General features: G+C 45.0%; 1 protein-coding gene across 2 annotated transcripts in view; it reads left to right on the top strand.

Annotated features, from left to right (window-relative positions):
- Pbx1 (PBX homeobox 1) overlaps positions 1 to 19,847 on the top strand; it is a 308,344-nt gene that overhangs the window by 275,599 nt on the left and 12,898 nt on the right. The window lies entirely within an intron of this gene.

The following is a 19,847-nucleotide window of genomic DNA, read 5'->3' as shown; positions in this document are numbered from 1 at the left end:
TGTGTGTGTGTGTGTGTGTGTGTGTGTGTGTGTGTGTATGTAAGTCAGACTCAGACTAAGTTTTTTCTCAATTACTTGGAAACCTTTGGGTCTAATTTACCCACAAAGCACATTCATTAGAAATCACTGGAGCTGTACAGAGCTAAAGGAAGAAAGAAGCCAAAAATGTGTAATGCCTCAAATACAAATCAAATATATTTCCCGCTATACAATAATTTAAGACACGTTTCAGCCATGGTACCTCCTTCCATAATCGTGACCTAGAGATCCAGCTCTTTGTCACTCATCTCCCATGTGTGTCATCTACCATACTTAGCAGGAAGAAAGGGTATGAAGGAGGCTTACCCATTTCTTGAAAACCTTGACCAAGACTTGAATTTAGATGTCTAAATCTTAAGATCTAGGGATAATAGTGGAAGCCTAGAAAACTATTCCCTAGCTAGGCAGTCACTTCAAAGTAACTCCACAGTTTAGATTGGCTATGGTCTAAGTGGTTTCTGTCGACTCTGTGTTCTATGCTGGACTCTGCCTTTTGTATGAGGCAAGGTATTTGAGTGGCTCTTTTGAATGACTGGCCAAGTGACCGAGAGTAAAAACAAAAGATAAATCTATATGCTTGTGTCATTAAGTAGACACATACCAAGTAAATATATGCCTAGGCACCATTCTAGACAAGGCTGCATTATGCCTCAGTTGTAAAGGTTGAGGAATGGGCGTGTCAGGATATAGGGATATGTACCCTAGTAGTCCCCTTTCAAGGGAGAGTAAACAGAAGTGCTTATGCTATGGAAGTGTGAGAATGGAAAAGAGAAAACCAAACAAGCAAACACGTTCTCCAACATCTTCCAATTTGTCTCTGATCTTGAACCTCAGCATCAAACCTGTGGTCACCAGGAGGAAGGAGCTACTGAGAATGACAAAAGCCTTGCCCCCATCTCCAGGAAGTCACACTTCTGTGTTCATATAGCTGCCTCAAAGAATCATGGCTGGTGGCTAGGAGTCATCTAAGAGACTGTATGGAGTCTATGCCCTAGTTCATTCATGCTGGAGCCACATATCTTACACTAAATAATCTATAAATAACAATATCATACTGCTCCGTGTTCTGAATGGGCAAGGAGCTGGCAGATTGGGAGTCTTGCAGGGGCTGTTCATGGATAGCATCTCATCATGGATTTCCCCAGGTCTCTTCCAGAAAAGCAACAGATGCTTTTCACTCCTGATTGAACCATACCTCAAATACCTTACCTCCTATGAAAGGCAGAGTCCAGCATAGAACACAGAGTCTACAGACAACACTTAGACCATAGCAAATCTAAACTGGGAAGTCAGATGTGCTCACTCTCATCATCCATACGTTCCTACATGTCCTTCTACATTTCTACCGATTTCCACCTTGCAAGGAGAAATGTAGCTAAAATGTTAATGGTATATCTCTTGAGTGGCCAAAATATAGCCTCTGCATTAGAGTCATTTCTGAGAAGTGGTGCACGGACCCGTTCTATGGAGTTGCCCATTGGGTGATTCCCAAGGAGCCTGGGCTTAAGCTTGCCATCTGAGCATAGGACCAGGGAGCAAGAGTTTCTTTCTCATTCCTGCATAAAAACTAAACTGTGTACCTCAACATGAAAGTGCACTAGGGGGCTACCATGCCTGGAGGGTTTTAGTCTGTGGCCTTACACCCAGGTAAACTTCTTGATCTTCAGTGGTGCTGGGAGATGAGGAAAAGTCACAGTGCTGCCCAGGGCTTCATGCTTTGGAGAACTACTCTTTGTCTTGTCTTCCTGGGACCCAGTCAAGGCCTAACTCAGCTTCGAGTAGAGCTAGTAGACCAATCATTAATGTTTGGGCTTCACTGTGTCCTACGCCAAAGTCACCCCCCCCTCACTACCCAGCCAGATTTCTAATGGAGCTCAGCAGTTATCAACATGTATTCCTTCATAGCATAAAAGGTCTGAAGTGCTGGTATGTATTCAGATATGAATCTTTTATTAATAAGTACCCAGAGAGAAATTAAAGTTCAAAATAAAGTCTTCCTTCTCTTATAAATTAAAATCCAAAAGGATATTAATCTACAGCTCCATCCTCTCTGATTTCCTTTTGCTCTCACTGTGCACAAGTGTGTTCATACTCCACTGTGACGACTGGGGTCTAGGGCCTTCCTTCCTCCAATGCCCAGTTAATCTAACCTTGAGTCTCTCTAGTACCCCCCAATTTCCCCCTAGAAATCAACTTGCAAGGCATATGAACTGTATCCTTAGGTCAGCTTTATGTACAAAACTGAGAAAATACCAGTAGAATCCTAGCTCCAATTGCAAAATGAAGTAGCCAGGACTATTGGTAATGAATGATCTTAGCGGCTCTTTGATAATTTGATGAGAAAGCAAGAAAAAGAGAGTCCGTGGAAAAAGTAAAAGTAGACTCTTTTTTTAGTCTTGCAGTACAGTAGTTTGGTATCCACAGTCACACTGAGAAAAAGCCACCAGCAAGAGGTTAATCTTGCACTTTGCTTCCTGTATCCTCAGGGAAACAACCCGACCTATGCATTCTGCTCCCTCTCTCTGAGAACGACCTTTGAAATATTCATGCCTTTATGAAAAATTCAGGAATGTAAAAGTGGGTCCCCTCTAGTCCACAGGCTGACTTGAGGTTCCCTTCCTCCCCCCAGCATTCATACACATATTTAAAACTTCACCCAATTTCCATTTCCTGTTAAGCCCCGCACCCCCAACCCTCAGGTCACTAGACCTCTGTGACTTCTGCTTCTTCCTTTTCTGCAAGACTGTCCAGCTTGTGACCCTTCTGCCCTTCCTCCTGGCACAGCTAGAATCGGCTGCCAATTGCTGAGCGTAAGCTCTCCATACACTGCAGGCCAGAGGGATGTACCCTGTGTGCACACCCCACCACACACACACACACACACACACACACACACACACACACACACACCGCAGAGCCTCACCTTCCCTCAGCTCTGTGGGCCTAAGCCAGAGTGACAGGGCCTGCTCCATGTCCACAGACACAAACTGTCCTGACATTTGCTCATAATGAACCTTTCCAAGGAGCTCCTTAGAAGCAAGCCGGAAGTGTTTCAAATGCTCTGGCCGCCTTCTTTCCCTAGTTCCTTCTCTTCTGTCTCTTGTATAGAGTGCATTCTCTCTGCTCTTAGGTCTATATATTGGTTTCCCTAGCATAGTTTCCTAAACTCTATTTTTTTAATTCCCTCACCCAAATTCTGGCTCTACTGAAAGCTTCCACTCTATCCAGTGCATCTTGCTCAGCTTTACTCAAATTCCACAGACTTTCCCAGACTCAGCCACCTTTGCCCCAGCAGGATTCCTGCAATTACGTCTCCAGCAGGATCCCTCCAAAGGGCCTCATCTCCAGGCTATGCCTTTAGAACACACAGCTCATCCATGTCCCCTCACAGAGAAATGGCGATAGGAGAATTCACTAATAACCTTGAATGTCTCACCCTACTTTCCTCAGTAATTCCTCTCAAATGCGCCCACATTTTCTGCAAACGCCCAGGGCCCCTTTCTGAGACACTCAGGAGAACATCTCTGGTTGTACTCCCCAGCAGCTTCCTACTGGCTGCATTGGTACGTTCCGGATTCCTTCCCTTCCGGTCTGCATGGTGTTTGCTCACTGAGCACCTAACAGCTACATACATCATACTGACTTAAGTGCCAGATCCACTACTGTCATTCGGGACCTTCCTGATACCACTTCTACACCAACAATTGCTCCAGCATCTGGGAGGTATCTTAAAACTCATACCAAAGCTGACACTAGTTATTTGGGGGAGGGTTAGGGCTCAACAGGGCTCGATCCTACAGACTGTCTTCATAACAGGTTTTGCATGCAACTGTCAAGTCTGATCAGGAGCTGTAACCAAGCTGCAATCCCCTCTTTCAGTTGGGTAATTTGCTAAAACAGCTACGGGATGCAAGGATCAATTCCATCTATGTGTCCTCCTTTGGCATTAAAGGATATAAACGAACAGCCAGGTGAGAGGTACATGAGTTGAATGGAAGGGTCCTGAGAATACATCATCTCGTTCTCATAGTTAGCATGCACCTCCCCTCAACATGGATTGGTTCATCAGCTCAGTCCCTATTGTTAGGGATTTGGGAGGTTTGGTTACGGAGGCATGAGCGACTAAATCACAGATCACTGGTGGTTAACACAGAGGTGGAAGGGACAAAACTGGAAGTTGCAAACTTCCAGTCAGCCTTAGTCTTTTATGACCCGCTCCGTTCTGAAGCTACTCACTAGGTTGTCGACAGTCCTTTCCTGAGACGAAAGCAGTGCCCGGCCACTCATCACTCAGAACTTTCAAGGAGTCCAGTTGCCCTGTCGGCGCCAGCACCGACACGGTACCGGGCGAAAGCCTGCGGGATGAAAGAAGCACACACACACAGGTTATTCGTGTCAAGCCAGAAGAGGAACAGAGCTTCTGGTTTCTTTATTGACTAAACTATATATCTAAGGTACAGCACTTAGCAGGTATCTGCCAAACACAGTGGGGAACCCTGGCTGAGATTCCGGTAACAAAGGACCGACTATGAGGCCTGAATAAATTAGGAAAATAGCCAGGAAGGCCATCCTAATTCTATGACTCAGGTGAGAAGTACCTGGCCAGACTGCTCCCAGTTGGGGACAAAAGGCTTCCACATGCAAAGGCAGGGCTCAGCAGGGGTCAAACCTTGCTGGAGACCCAGAAGGGTCTTGTTCCGGCTGAAAACTTCTTGTGCCGTAAACAGGGAGAGGCTTTTGATCCACAATCTAAGACAAAGGCCAGACAGTGACAAGGCAACTAGGCCCAAATCCAATTCGGCTCCCACATTGCCCCGAGGGAAGGGAGATCAAAGTTGAGTGCCTCCAACAGGAAGATCTGGACTCCAATGGGTGTGACTCCACACACACTTCATGCAATGGTTAGCACTAAAAGTAAACAGAATTATTTACGGGCTGCGAATGTGCAATGTACCTGAAACATAAATGCGTTATTTGTGTAGAATTTGATCTCCGTCCAAATATACCTCATTATATCTAAATAAAAAAAGTATTTCAAAGTCTGAAAAAAAATACAAAGTACAAAAATATGGCTGATCCTGGGCATATCGAACAAGGGATGTTCACCCTCTGCAGGTTTCCCGTTTTATCGCTAGGGTATATGGCCTTTGATAGATTGTTTAATCTCTCTGTGTCTCCATTTCCTTCACAAAGAGATATGGTTAAACCCCGGTATCTACCTCATAGGGCTCCTGGAAGGATTAAATGAGTTAATACATGAGAGCACTCGGAACAATACCTGTCAAACAGTAAAGTTGAAAGATGTGTTCCTTATTAGGGTCCTTCCACCAATATATTTCACTGCACATTGTCATCCTTGAACTATTACCAATTAGAATAGCCTCCTCGGTCCTGCTTCTCCTGAAAAGAAATATTAGCTATGATTATCGCTTCTCCTTCTTCCCCTCCTCCTCCATGTGCCTCCCATTTCTCCTCCCCCTCCTCTTCCCTCTGCCCTCCTTTTTCTCCTTCTGTCTCTTTTTCCAGTCTTTCCAGCTGACTGCTAAAATATCCCAACTCTCACTCCCTCATTTCTTCCTCATTTCTCCTTGACTTTCCCCATGGCTTCTATTTTGATCACAAAATTGCAATTTTTTTTTAAAAAAAATTATCCCATTTCTTCTTGAAAAATCTTGGTGAATCTGATTCTTAGTCCCAGTGTGTTCCTTTTAGAGGCCTTTCATAGCCTTGAACTTGTAGAAATACAGGAAAATGTTTCTTCCCGTTAACCATAGAGTAAGTGAGCATGTAGGAGGCAAAACAGCCTTCATTCTTTTGCATCAGGAAATACACATCCACCACCATCTACTCATCCACTCACACACACCCACACACACCCAAGTGACAATGTTGAGAACAAATCTATGTTTCCAAGATGCACACTTCTCCTACAATGCTAACCTAACATTCCCATGTTGCAGGTTTCACATGTTTCCTACATAGATCCTGTGTTTCTATTTAAAAAAAAAAAGCGGGAGAATTTACAATGAATGAAATACTTGACACACCCATGCTTTGGACAGTCTAAAAGGGGACATGAATAAGTATATGAAGTTAAAAAAAAACTTGTATGTCCTAACCAAATGATAGCATGAAATATTCTGACCCACCAGGCATGTCAAGCTCTTGTATATTAAGAAAATTTTATATTCTTCAAAAAAATAGCTGACTCCATGCTTCAGAGTCGGACAGGCTGAGTTGGTCTAGTATAAAAGTACAAAGCCACTGAAATATATACTGCAGAATATGAATTCCCATTTTCTCTTTCTGCTCATTTCTGGGCCTTATTATTACTAAGGTGGCAGAGATTTCACTACAGGGAGAAAAGATGCTCACAATATCTCAATATGTAAAATCTCCCCTCAGGTGAAACTGCTCTCCGAGTGCTAGCATTTGGGTTGATTTGCAAACCCTCCAAGTCCCTCTACCCTCAGTGCAATGTTGGGGATCTGTAGCTTCTTAGCAGTCCACACAAGGAGAAGCAGTTTTATGGGAATCATATGTTGGAACAAAGCAAGTACTAAGGTCATGTGTGAAAGCCTGGCCTGACCCAGCCTCCAGGAACTTCTAAGGGCAGAGCAGGATACAGGCCCTGGGAGGTTTTGACTTCCTTCATGTTCACACTGCTGACTCTGTAGGATGCTCTGCATGTGATTCCACAGCATTCACCACCCATCCTCCACACTCAACTTTACTGCAGTCATATCCCTGCACCTTGACCTTCAATGATGTAAACCCAATCTTTTATTCCTAGATCCACTGCCCTGCTTCTTCACATGTTCCTACTTTATTCCGAATTACTATATTCCCTACTCAAGACTTTCCTTATCAATAGCAAGATCTCTGCTGAGTTCCCTGGGCCGTTATCTCAGGGGACTGTTGCTTAAGACATTGTAGTCATCAGACAGACACCTGTCTTCTATACCTATCTTGCACTTCTTCAATGAGCAAGCCTGCTGTGGCCACATCCCATGTACCGAGAGATACTTTCTATTCCCAGAAAATAGAAGATTAGGTCAAAGCATGCTGAAGACAGAGCAAAAGTCAATAGAACTTCTGGGGTCTTGGGATGAATGCAACTCTACTTGTCCACGTAGAAGTTTGAGGAAGAATTTAAAACCTTACATCCATTAACAAAGACATAAACTAAGAGGAAACAGAATTAGGTTTGAAATTATGGGAACAGCTGTGGGTTTAAATAAGAACGGTCTTACAGTTGGAAGGCTTGAAATAATCTATTAAGGGACAGAGGAAATGCTACCATCAGAATATTTGAAATGATCAAATGCCAGGGAAGGATCCAAGACTGGAATCTACACTATTCAAAAGTAATACAAAGGAATGAGAGAACTGAACTTCGACAGGGAATCTGTTACACCACCTCCCCGAAAGTCACACAGGAATTCATTTACACCCATTTCCAATGTGCTGGCTAGTAACTGGCTGATAGGAAAACACAAGTTCCTGAGATCACTAAAATCCACCAGCAATTAATGTCTTAAACCAGGTTGCTCTGTAGTGATGAAGAAAACAATATTAGGATGAATAAAAAAGAAATATTTGGAATTCTCAGGGTCCTTTGCTACTCATCCCTCCAGGCTTAATTCAGGGAGTATCTTCTCTGAGCATCCACAGAAAGCCCAGATCTAGCTTTTTTCTTCCTTTCTTATTTGTTCTCGATGTCATGACATCAAACACCTGGAATGACAGTTGCCACACGGCCACCCTCACACATGCAGTCCCACTTATTCTTCAGGCAGGTGTCTGTCTTCGGGAAAGCCTCTGTGCTTCCCAGGCTCACCTTTCCCTGCTCCAAGCTCTCCCACTGTATTTGGATCTGCCACAATTTCTCTCTAGTAAGTGTCTCATCGCCTTACATCAACCATCAGACCCCCAAGGACCGCAGGACTCCTACAAAGAAAAGCAGAACAAATTGCCACACTGGTCACTTAGTAGGTATCCAGAAACAGAAAGAAAGGAGGGGGAGAGAGAAAGAAGGGAACCAGTGGGGGAAAGTAGGAAGAAAATGGGAAAGGCGTTCAGGAAGAGGGAGGAAGAGCAGGGAGAAAGTGCGGGGAGAGAGGACAAAGAAAGAGAACTGAGAGAACAGGAGAAGGGCATACGGAAGAACAAAGTATTATGGGAGAGGTGTTAAGGAGAGAAAGAAAAGTCATGAGAGAGAGAGAGAGAGAGATGCTGAAGCCACTGAAATAAGGCTCTGAGACTTTATTACTCTAAAGGGAGACCACAGCACCTAGCAGTCCAAAAGCAAAAGGGGTTCTAAGAGAAACAGGGCGTTCCAAGAAAGCATGGAGCAGGTGTGAAATGAACTATCATAGTCTAACCTCAGAATTCTTTAAGAGCAGTTCCATGTACACACTTCTAAAGATTAAGTGTGTGATTTCTTTAAAATGTTTAGGTTATTGAGAGGATGGGGCAGTGGCTCAGCTGGTAAAGGACTTGTCACACAAGCATGAGAGACTGAGTTCAGTTACCCAAAGAAGCCACGTATAGAAGGCAGGCACAATGGTGTACATTGGTACTAGGGAGGCAGACAAGTAGATTCCTGGGGTCAGTGCCCAGTCATCCTACCCCTGCAGTAAGTTACAGGCTAAATGACACCCTGGATAAAAAGTATAAGGCAGACAGCAATTGAAGAAGCCACCCAACATTGACCTTTGTCTCTGTGTGCATATGTGGATGTGGATATGCTGTTCCATACATACATGTATACATACATACATACACACATACATATATGCATACAGACACACACACACACACACACACACACACTTACACTTGCAACAAAGATCTCATAACATCATAAAGTCATTTATGATTTTGTATTTGGCTTTGTTCACAGCCGTCCTCAGCCACTGACCTGGCACTGTTAGAGCAGGTGATTCAGTTTTCCATTACAATGGAGCTTTAGTTCTAGTGGGAAGGGAAGGATGCAGTAAAGAAAAGAGTGAACCAAACAGGCAGAAGGGTAAGAGAGGCAGGCAGGGGCAATGTGATAAGCCAAGACAAGGACATCCTGAACACAGGATGACAGGGTGGTTTTGAACAAATGCTGCAGGACACCAAGGCAACCCACTAAGATAACTAAGATTGTTCCAGAAAGAAAGACTATCCCATGAAAGGCCATGATGCTGGAGAATACATAAGAGATTTGAGGAATTTCAAGGTAAATAGAGTGTCTGGCTCAGTGAGGAGAAAGTGATTAGGAGTATTGCGGTCGGCCAACCTGGGAGGTCAGAGTCTTCTGAGCCCTTTAACACCAGGCATGGAGGTACAAGGTTGGAGTTTTCCTTCTAGGTTTCCATCTTGCTTGAGTCCAGCATTTCATCCTTCTGACATTTTGAATTGATAATATATATTCTGTGCCATTGTATGCTGAAATAATCTAATCCCATTTTTGATATCATAGGAGGTTACATTTAAGAGACTACCTTGAGTCTCATTTGAGACTTTGGGCTTTTAAATCATGTTGGGACTGAAAGGCTATGGGGACTTTTGAAGTTGGACTAAATGTATTTTGCATTATGAGGTAGCCATAGCATACGGGGGGTTGGGGAGCAGGGAATAGAATGTGGTGATTTAAATGAGAAATGCCTCCCGTAGCCTCATATGTTTGAGTAGCTGCCCGCTCATTGGTAGAACTGTTTGGGAAGGATTAATAGGTGTGCCTTTGTGGAGAAGATGTGTCACTAGAGGTAGATTTTGAGGTTTCAAAAGCTCACACTCTTCCCAATTAGCACTCTCTGCCTCTTGCCTGTTGGTCAAGGCATAAGCTCTCAGCTACTGGTCCAGTGTCATACCTGTCTGTCTGCTACCATGTTCCCCACCATGAAGGTTATGACTTTAATTAATCCTCTGAAATTACAATACACACAAACACCCCCCCAAAATTCCTACTTTTCTGAGTTGCACTGATCATCGTATCTTGCCACTGCAATAGAAAGTAACTAAGATGGGTGCTATGGTCAGAAAATTAATGGTGGACGGCAGGGCAGACCTGAGATGAACATGAGTTTGTAGGCCTTGGGGAACTGGGGACACAAGACTGATAGTGTGATGGGATTCAAGTTAGAGAGTATGGCTCTGTCAACTGTTGCAAATAGGCTACAAGCAAACAAGTTTGGAAATAAAGACCCACTGAAGAGATGATGACAGTATTTTGGGCCAAAGATGATGGTGTTGTGGGCCCAGAGAGTTCCTGATATGATAAAATGGTACCTTTGAGGGACTGGAAAGATGGCTCAGCTGTACAAGTCTGTGATGTGCAAATATAATCCCAGAACCCATATAAAAATAGGCACAGTGGCACATGCTTGTTTCTCCTTGCTGGGGACATGAAAACAGGTGGATCCCTGGAGTTTATTGGCCATCTTGCCTAACTGGATTGATGAGAGACTCAGGCTAATGAAAGACTGTTTCAAAACACCAAGGTAGACAATTTCTGAGAAAGGACAACCAAAGTTGACCTGTGACTTCACACATGTGCTAGTACACATAAGTGCACACTCATACACACCTGCTCCCCTACTTGCATTCTTGAGAATACACGCACACACACAGCACTTTGCTTTTGGGGGAGAAAAGTATAAATATCTTTCGCACAAAAGGAGGCTCACCCTGCAAGAGACCCTCCCTGGATTTCACTGCTCAGTGCAGATGTGTCCGATGGCTCATGAGCCCTGACAGAATTCTGGTTACCCTGTTCATCTAACACTCGTGGGCCTTGGTTGGAATTACTTACCCTCTCTCTGCTCACTTATGAACTGAGAACCTTCCTTTCCTCATTTCCTTTACCCTCGGTGGAGATGAAAGGTGGATAAGACCTTATCCCAGTTCCAACCTCGAATAGAGGGGGACTGAACAATGACTCCCACACTTACCACTGAGTAGGGTTCACCGCTGTTCAATGAATAAATAAACAAAGAAATGTAACGTACGCCAAACCACTGTGGGCTGGAGCCGTAGTGTTCTTATTAGCAATGCTGTTTAAAGTGTATGTCAGCGTTGGTTTGCAGCTCCCACAAATTCCCTACATGGCCCCCAACACTCAGCTCAGACAGCACCATAGCCCATGGATAAGGTAATGCTGAGAGCTAAGGATCATGTCAAGCATGAGAGGGAGGTTCCTGGAATATTCTAGAAAGCAGGCAGCCAGGATAATCGCAGGTCGCCGTGGGCATATTCTTCTTCTTCTTTTTTTTCTTCCCTGCACTCATGGTTGTTGATGCAAAGCTGTCTCCCTGGTGTCTCAGGGTGACATTTGTTACTTAGCTTCCCTGTCCTTAAATAGAACTCCTGTCCTTTTTGCTGGATTGTTCCTCCTTTGCTAATGCTCTGTCTCCCCAAAGTCCCAGGAAGAGCACTTGACATTTGTTACTGGTACAAGAGCATCATTTGCTGAATGTGAATAGAAAACAAAGTTTCCCCAAAGGGTAGAAATGAGTGATAACCTCGGAGCTCCTCACCCTTCTCTTCCCTTCAAGTACAGCAGCAATCGCCAGCCATGCCAGGTCTTAGAGAAGAGTTGCCCCATCTTTTCTATGCTCTAGCTCTATGGGGCTCCATATCTGAAATCATCATGCATTTATTTCCATGGGCAAAGGTGACAGGTCATAGAGTGGCAGGATAGGGAAAAGGAGAGCTGCATAGATGTCTTTTCATGAGAAATGAGAAGATCCTGTGGAGATGTAACATTCCACTAAGCATCGAACTTTTGATGTCTCCATGGAGATGTGTCAACCGGAGTGCTAGGATGACGAGTGAAGAAGGCTGAGTCTGAGTTAACAGCTCCACCAGTACTGTGCTTGCCACACGAGCAGGAGGACCTGAGTTTGAGCCTCAGAAGCCAACTAAAATGCAATGTTGCACCCTTCTAATCCCAGTGCTGGGGAAGAGGAGACAGACAGATGCCCTGGGACTTACTGGCCAGCCAGCCTGGTTCTGTGCCAGTGAAGAACCCTGTCTCAGAACACAAGGTAGACAGACATCCTGAGAAAGACATGGGAGGTTGACCTGTGTCTCTAAGCCTGTTTGTGTACACCCACACACTCATGTCCACATGTCCACACATAAGTACATATATGCATACACGTGCATGCATGCATACACACACACACACACACACACACACACACACACACACTACCTAGTCCCTCTTGTGACAATGCTCACCATCTACTGAGAGTGCCTGTGTAACATCTACCTGTTATTTATCTGGATAGGTAAGATAGATACGATCCTATGAGCATCTATAATGAAGAAAACTGAATTAGTCAATAGGGTCAACATTGTCTTTTTAAGTAGTAACTGCCTTGGACGCTCAAACTGTCAAATTAGCTAAACATGTAATAAGGGACAACAAAGAGAATGTTCAGCAGAGGACAAGGACCAGCAGGGACAAGGATTATGCTACAAGAGAGGAACTGGCAGGGAGTAGACCTGCAGGCCAGGAAAATCAAAGGACAGTTCCTCGAGAAATCAAAGGCCAAAGAGGCAAAGGCCGGCCTTGATGTCATTTTCCCACCTTTTCTTCACTAAATGAGAGTGCGTACTCACAGCACAGCTGGCCTGTCACCCCTGCAGGCTCTGTATCTATGAACTCAACAAAGGGTCAAAAATATTTCTAAATTACTTATATATCGAACAGACACTGACTTTTTGGTCATTGTTCCCTAAACCCCCAATAACAACAATTTGGGGGCTGCAGTGATAGCTCCAAGGTGAAGAATGAGTATTGCTCTTCTCAAAGAATGGAGTCCCCAACATCCACATAAGGTGACTCACAGTTTCCTATAATTACAACTCCAGAAGATCTGATGCTTCTGACCTCCACAGACACCTGGAAACTTGTCACATCCCTGAACATAAAAAGACATGCAGACAGACAGACAGACAGACAGACAGACAGACAGACACTTAAAAATATTTTTAAAAAATGACAGTTAAGCAACTTTTACATTGCATAGTATAAATTATCTAGAGATGACTATAAGCATACGATATTTACAGGTTACATGATGAGAACACTATACCATTTTATACAGCCTTGGATTTTGGTATCTCCTTGGAGTCTAGAACCAGTTCCTGTTAGATGCTAACAGACTGTGACTCCCCCTGAGTCACACAGATCCCGACACATACCGCTCACTCACACATTCGCTCACTGAACAGTGACTCAAAATTATACCTGAAATCAAGAATAGCAAAAGAACACTGCTTTCCCTACCCTTAGAAAACAGGCTAGTCTGTTAAGACAGAGATAGAAAAGCGAGCCTCCATTTCAATAGGTGGCATCATGACCTTGGTTTCATTTGCCATGAGAAGGAGTGACTTAATCCTGCTGAGCAACATAGGGGTCAGGGAGAACTCAGAAAACGAAGGGAATATGAACCTCTCTTGTTGGACGGGTCAGTGTAGGGGCTGGTGTTTCCCATGGTTAGTATCAGGACCTGTTTGTTTCCCAAATCCTCGACTAGGGCCCCTAGCCCTTCAGCCTCCAGTGGCAGTCAGTGTAAATCTTTCTTAGAGAGTTGTTTCCCCTTGTGGTCATACAGTAACAGCCTACTAAACCTGCCGATGGGGTGAATTATGAGCCGGTCCCTGGAGCCCCAGCCTCTCTTGCCCACAGAATGAATTGCAGAGCTCCGGGCTGCTGGGATTTTTATTTATTTATTTGTTTGCTTTAGCATATTTTAATCTGGTCATTAAATTGCAATCTGCCACCCATCCCCAACCCGGACTGTCTTCAGATGGAACAGATTTTTCATAGGTAATGATACCTATAAACTTCAGGGATGGCAGGCACCAGAACAAACTGGAAGAGGGGGACGTGACAGGTTGTCGAGACACATCCCACCTGGCTGGACCTTGGCTGACCTGTTTCTGCCCTGGCTCATCTCTACCTTTTCCAGAGCAGCTAGAATGGCCAGTGGTTCCTGAACAGTACGTGTGGCCAGGCGCAGCCTGGAATCCTGTGGAGGGAGGCAGAGGTGAGCCTCCACACCTTGTCCCTGCATGCATGAGATCATGCTGCTTCGTGTTGTGCCAGACAGTAAAGGTGTCACACAACCTGCCTTTATGGTGCCGCACAGGGAGAGGCGGGCACTAATAAATCAAAGGCAAAGAGGATGCCAGATGGCACCACAGAGATTGTATTTTCGAGGTCATCCTTCTCATCTGCACTCTCTCTGAAGTGGGGGGGGGTGTTTGCCATCTGACAACAGGGCCACCAACCTACAGAGGTGACACTTGTCATGGTTCGAATGTTGGTACCACAGATGTGTCAAGCATTTCAAAAGTTGTGCTGACATATTCCTTTGGAGCATCACAACCATTGCGTGAACCCAAAGGGGGCAGGTGTCACAGTTCCATTTCTGCAAGAAATAAAACCCAGACACAGGGGCTATGGGACAAATTGCTAATGGAGGTGCCTGCCTCCTAGAGGTGTGCACTAAATCTATTTGGAGTCAGAGAGTCAGTTCGTGCTGCCCTAAAACAGCCCAAAGACTCATTCTAAGGTTGGTTTGTGGAACCACATCCAGGTCTTGGAAGCCTGAAGCTTCCATTGCTAGAGCCAGGTCAGAAGCCAGTTGCCGCCTAATTAATTTGTGTGCTACCATAGGTCCTGGCACTCAAATGGTGCTTCTCAGATGTGCCTGCTTAGCAAGGCTGGAGAAGTCCCTGTCCACATATTTGTGCTTACTGTGAAATAGGTGGAGTTCTAAGGGTTTGTACACGCCCACTTCCTTAATTTTCTCAACAGCTTTAAGTAGGTGCCGAGGTTCTGAGGTTCCACTCGTCACAAATGGAAACACGGAAGTTCTGAGAGGGTGTGCGACTTTCTGTAAGGCACAAAGTAAGGAAGTCCAGGAGCCGAGAGTCTGGTTTCACCACTCCCTGGGCACACAGGCTCCTGCTCTGTGTATCAGTTCTTCCTCTCACTATCATAACTCACGTACAGCTGCATTGACAAAAGCTAGCAGCCACCTTCCTGCACTAAACGACTCAAGGCTTGAAAGATAAACACTCAAAGCCAGTGTACAACCTTATGCTTTGTAGCTTCAGGATACCGATGCTAGGCACAGAGAAAAGAGAGTCCCATTGGAGGTCAAACTTGGGACTCCAAGGTCCTGGTTCTTGTAGCAGCCACCAGATCATGGCTTTTAAGCACTTGTGCTGTGTCAAAACCTCCGTCAACCCCAAGCGATGTTTGTACTCATTACTAGATACCTGGTTTGGGAACAGGAATCGCCACACTGTGTCTCAATTGAGGAGCTGAATTTGCATAAAGCAGATGACTTGGCATTCTAATCTTGCTATTATGTCTCTGTCAGCTAAGGATGACAGGAGTCCACGATCTGTTCTCCCTTCAGCCCAACCTGTCATATATGGTCCTCCTTATGATTCAAGCCCAGAGTTATGAAAAGCATGAGAAATGTCACCAGATGCCAGAACACTCTGATGACATCAACAGACGGGCCAGTGTGTGCTAAAGCCATAGTGTCATGAAGTCATCTCATTACTTGTTGCTATCTGTGCCTAAATTGGGAGAAACCTAGACATAGCACTCCAAGCCTGACCTTATGACCTTTTGCCTTTCCTTATCCTCAGAATCACGTGCTCTGGCCCTTAGCTGGCTGTACTCAGGATGCTTAGAAGGCCTTTCACCATAACCTAGGTGCCAACTCACAATTCATGATAGATAGATGACGTGCTGATTGTTTTATTATTTGTACCCATACCGTTGCCAAATTAAGCAAGATGACCTCTAAGTTTAAGGAATCATTCCAGTACCTAATCTAGTACCCAACTTTGCCTTCATCCACTTGTGTCTTTTAGTGTGTGTGTGTGTGTGTGTGTGTGTGTGTGTGTGTGTGTGTGTGTACACATGCATGTGCACATGTGTGGCCCCAAGCTTTGAGATAGAATCTCATTCTATAATCCAGATTGTCCTCAAATACATGATACTCCCCCTGCCTCAACACTGAGGTGCTAGGATTATTGGTGTGAGCTACTCATGCCCAGCCTTGTTTTCTTTTCTTTAGGGGGAGTGGGGGTGTCAGCATCTTACTATGTAGCCCAGGCTAGCCTTGAGCTTGCTGTATATCCCAGTCTGGCCTCAGATTCACAGTCCTCTTGATGAAGTCCAAACATGAAATAAAGAATTTCAAAATAAATAAACTATGTGGCATCTGAGAATCAGAAGGGTGCCAACATTCCTCTTGCCCATCCGCATTCTTTACAAACAGGACTCAAGTCTACGCCACTTAATTTGTAGGATCAGTCATCCCAGGGGACAGCTAATAATAATAATACAAGAGAGAAACTCTTGTATTAAATAAGACTTCCAAGAAACCCCTTAGGGTGACTGGGTAAAGGGAAAGAGGACAGAACCAGAGAAGGTCCCCAATGAGACTGGGACCCTTGAGGCATGCAATGAACTTGGTACCTAGAAATCCCCAGCTTTCACACTCTTACTCTGCTGTGCAGGAACTGAGAAGTCTTGGGCTAGCCATCCAGTTTCCCTGGTGCCTTTCCTATTAGTAAAGCGGGACTCCCATGGGTGCTAGAATTCATAAACTACTCCAGCCTTACACATGACACATGTTCCATTCTTCGGATTCTCCTCTATGCTTTTCAGAGGCTGATATTTGGCTCCAGACACAGGGCAGACTTTAAACTGGGCCACACGGAGGATAGCTCAGATGCTATGCAGGAAAAGAAAGCACCATGTTTAGGGACAGGGTGCTTCAAACTGTTGAGAAGAAAAACCACCATGTATGGTCGGAAAAATTCATACACAGGTACCCAAGGCCAATGGCCCAGAATAAATAGACCCAGTCTACGAGACTGAATGTCCCATCTCCATTGATGGCTTGGAATCTGTCCCCTCTTTGTCTCAACACACATCTCCTACCAGCTCCGAATTTGGGAAACAGTTGCAAAAAGAATATTAAACAAACTCCAGAATCAACAGATACCCAGGAATGAAGGGAAGTCGGGGGAGGGAGAAATAAGTCTGACTACTCACCAACTGCTTCCTTCGCCCTGTGGATTTCTTGTCAATGATTATTCAATCTCAGGCCTGACCTTTCTATTCTAAATAACACTGCAATATCAGCACGGCCCAGCCCGCAGCTTTTGCAGGAAATTAACTGTATCTGGCTCTCACAGGAGACCCAAGAAATCCCTTCAGTAACTAAGCCCAGGCTGGTTTACAGACAAAAAGACCCAGCATTATCTTCTTCTCATACATTCCTCCTAATACCCGTCTAAATATCACGGGGCTCCCAGCTGTTTAATTCTAATAAATACTCATCTATTCTCAAAACAGACAAATGTTAGGTCTCAGGTGGGTCTCGAGCGTTTTGTGTGGTAGGAAGAGAAAAGACGGAAAGAGAAAGAATAGAACAGCTCCCAGCCAAATGGAGATTTCCAGATGGGTACAGTACTAGCTTAAGAAAATGGCTAATGGTCCAAGGTGACTTCTAAATGGCTGTTTGTAGCCAGCGTCCACGTTGAGATGTCCTTTGTTCCTATGGTGCAGCCTTGGGTTTCTGAGCGGCCATAATGGCAGCAGCGTAGGGAAGGATGCTGACCCAGCTGGTGTTGCTTGCATCTTGCCAGTGGGCAGAGGAGGGAGTGTGGAAGGTGGCAGAGGCAGGCTTCACAGGCAAGTAGCAGGCTTCTGTTCTAATGTCTGCTTCACCTACCCTGGAGTTCAAATTCTTGCCTCAGCCACAAGAGCCCTACACAGAGGAGAAGAGGAGAGGAGAACTAGACTTCTCTGACCTTGGGAGCCAGTTTGATTTGCAAACAACACTGTCCAAATGATAGAAGGGGCCAGAGGAACTAGCATTCTGAGGGTGGGGAGTGCCTGGGTTGGGGTTGGAGATGTAAAGGAATTCTCTGGGCTTGGGCTCTTTGGTGTCTCATGAATCCTGGCTAGCTTTAAACATGCATCATGGCTTGGACTTAGAGAAAGGCCCTCAGAGAAGACTTTGTTTATACCCAGACACTTGCTCATAATTTGAACCTGACAGCCTATGTCTAGGCAACAGCCAGTTGGAAACAGGATGCTTCCCGTAAGAAGGTAAATGTGGGTGTCTATTCAGCTTTTTGGTCCCTCTCAGAACCAATGTTCTGAGTCAGGTAATTGTAGACAGCAAGCTGTTCCTCTTTTAAAGCAGCTATAGATTTCAACTGTGTCAAACCTCAACTCCATTTCCTCATCTAAGTCAGTGATTCTCTATGTTTGGTTGGGTCTGACTGACTGGGAGAAAGCTCTTTTGGCTATGAGCAAAAGAACTGGCCATGGTTGAGAGTTTGAAAGTCTGTTCTTGTGTTTCTGACACAACATAAAGATGCCAAGCCATGTGCAAGCTGAGAATCTGAGTTCAATTGTAGAGACAGTGGTATCCACTCACCAAAACCCTACCTGACTTCCAGGGCCCGGCTGTCACCGTACATTGTCCAGATGTCAACCCAGCTGCTCTTCTCACGGAGAACGTGCTATTCTCGGAACAGCTGCATTTACCATGTACATCTCTTATTAAGCACCAACTATTTACCCCTCTGGTTACATGCTCTGGAACAAGCCAGACGGCGTGTGCATGCCATCTCTAGCACATGGGAGGAAGAGGCAGACAGATCTCTGTGATTTCAAGGCTTGTTTGGGACATATAACAAATTTCAAGACAACCAGTGCTACATAATGAGACTCTGTCTCAAAAAGCTAGGCCAGACCTACGGTGTTCCTTGGAGCCATTAGACCTTGGAAAACCCTAAAACCATAATGTCAAGTCTACAATGTGAAAACCTGTGGGATCTGTCTCCCTCTTTCTGTTCTTTCCAGGGAGACTGGGTGAATCCACAGGCCATGGTAAAGCAGACTGCCTTCCTGTGTGTGGCTCTATCTGGCTCTAACACTTTTTTTAAAGACCCCAAGATAGGTATATGACTCCCTACTTAGCAACCGGCCGCTCATGCCTCTAAATCTCACAGTGAAAGCCAATCGTGGGCTTTGGCTCCGCCCCAGTAAGCAAGAATTAATGGCTTCATCAGGTAAGACTTCAGCTAGTTGAAAACTAGAAAACCCAGCTAAGTAAAAGAATCCAGAGAAGTAACAACCAGGGAGGTAAACAGCCGGTGCTTAATAAGAGGCACACACAGTAGATGCCTCCTCTGTTCAGAGAATAGCGTGTTTTCCATGTGCAGAGTACCTGGGGAGACATCTGGAGAATGTAAGGTGACAGCCAGGCCCTGGAAGACAGGTAGGGTTTTGATGAGTAGATATTACTGCCTCCAATTTATTAGCCCAATAAACAGGCAGTACATGGAGGGTAAATAAATGTAAAGCAGCCTGACAGTTTAATGGAGGTGTGCATACAGGCACAAGCAGCTGCTGATTTGGGTTTTCATGAACTAAGTGAGGGTATTTTCCTGCAGTTTCCATGGCATCTCGTTTCAGGACATTTTCGTTCACACACCTATCCCATAATAGACAGGCGGAATAGGGTCTTGGAGAGGTCAGGGCCAGAGATAAACAGGTTCCCAGGGCCTTGGTAGGGTTTTACAGAATGTCTGTGGCTTTGGTGTCTCATCCCCTTGGAGTCCTTGGTGACCCTGGAAAACACCACCTTGAGAGGACTGCGAACATGGTTGAGGGACTTTGACTATTGTCTCTGGCAGAGTCCTCAGGCCCCAAGCTGAAGGGATGGTCCCTAGGAAGAGCAGAATGCTGTCAC

This window comes from Rattus rattus, chromosome 10, assembly GCF_011064425.1.
Source record: "Rattus rattus isolate New Zealand chromosome 10, Rrattus_CSIRO_v1, whole genome shotgun sequence".
Taxonomy (NCBI): domain Eukaryota; kingdom Metazoa; phylum Chordata; class Mammalia; order Rodentia; family Muridae; genus Rattus; species Rattus rattus.
This window is presented reverse-complemented; position numbering and strand designations above follow the sequence as displayed.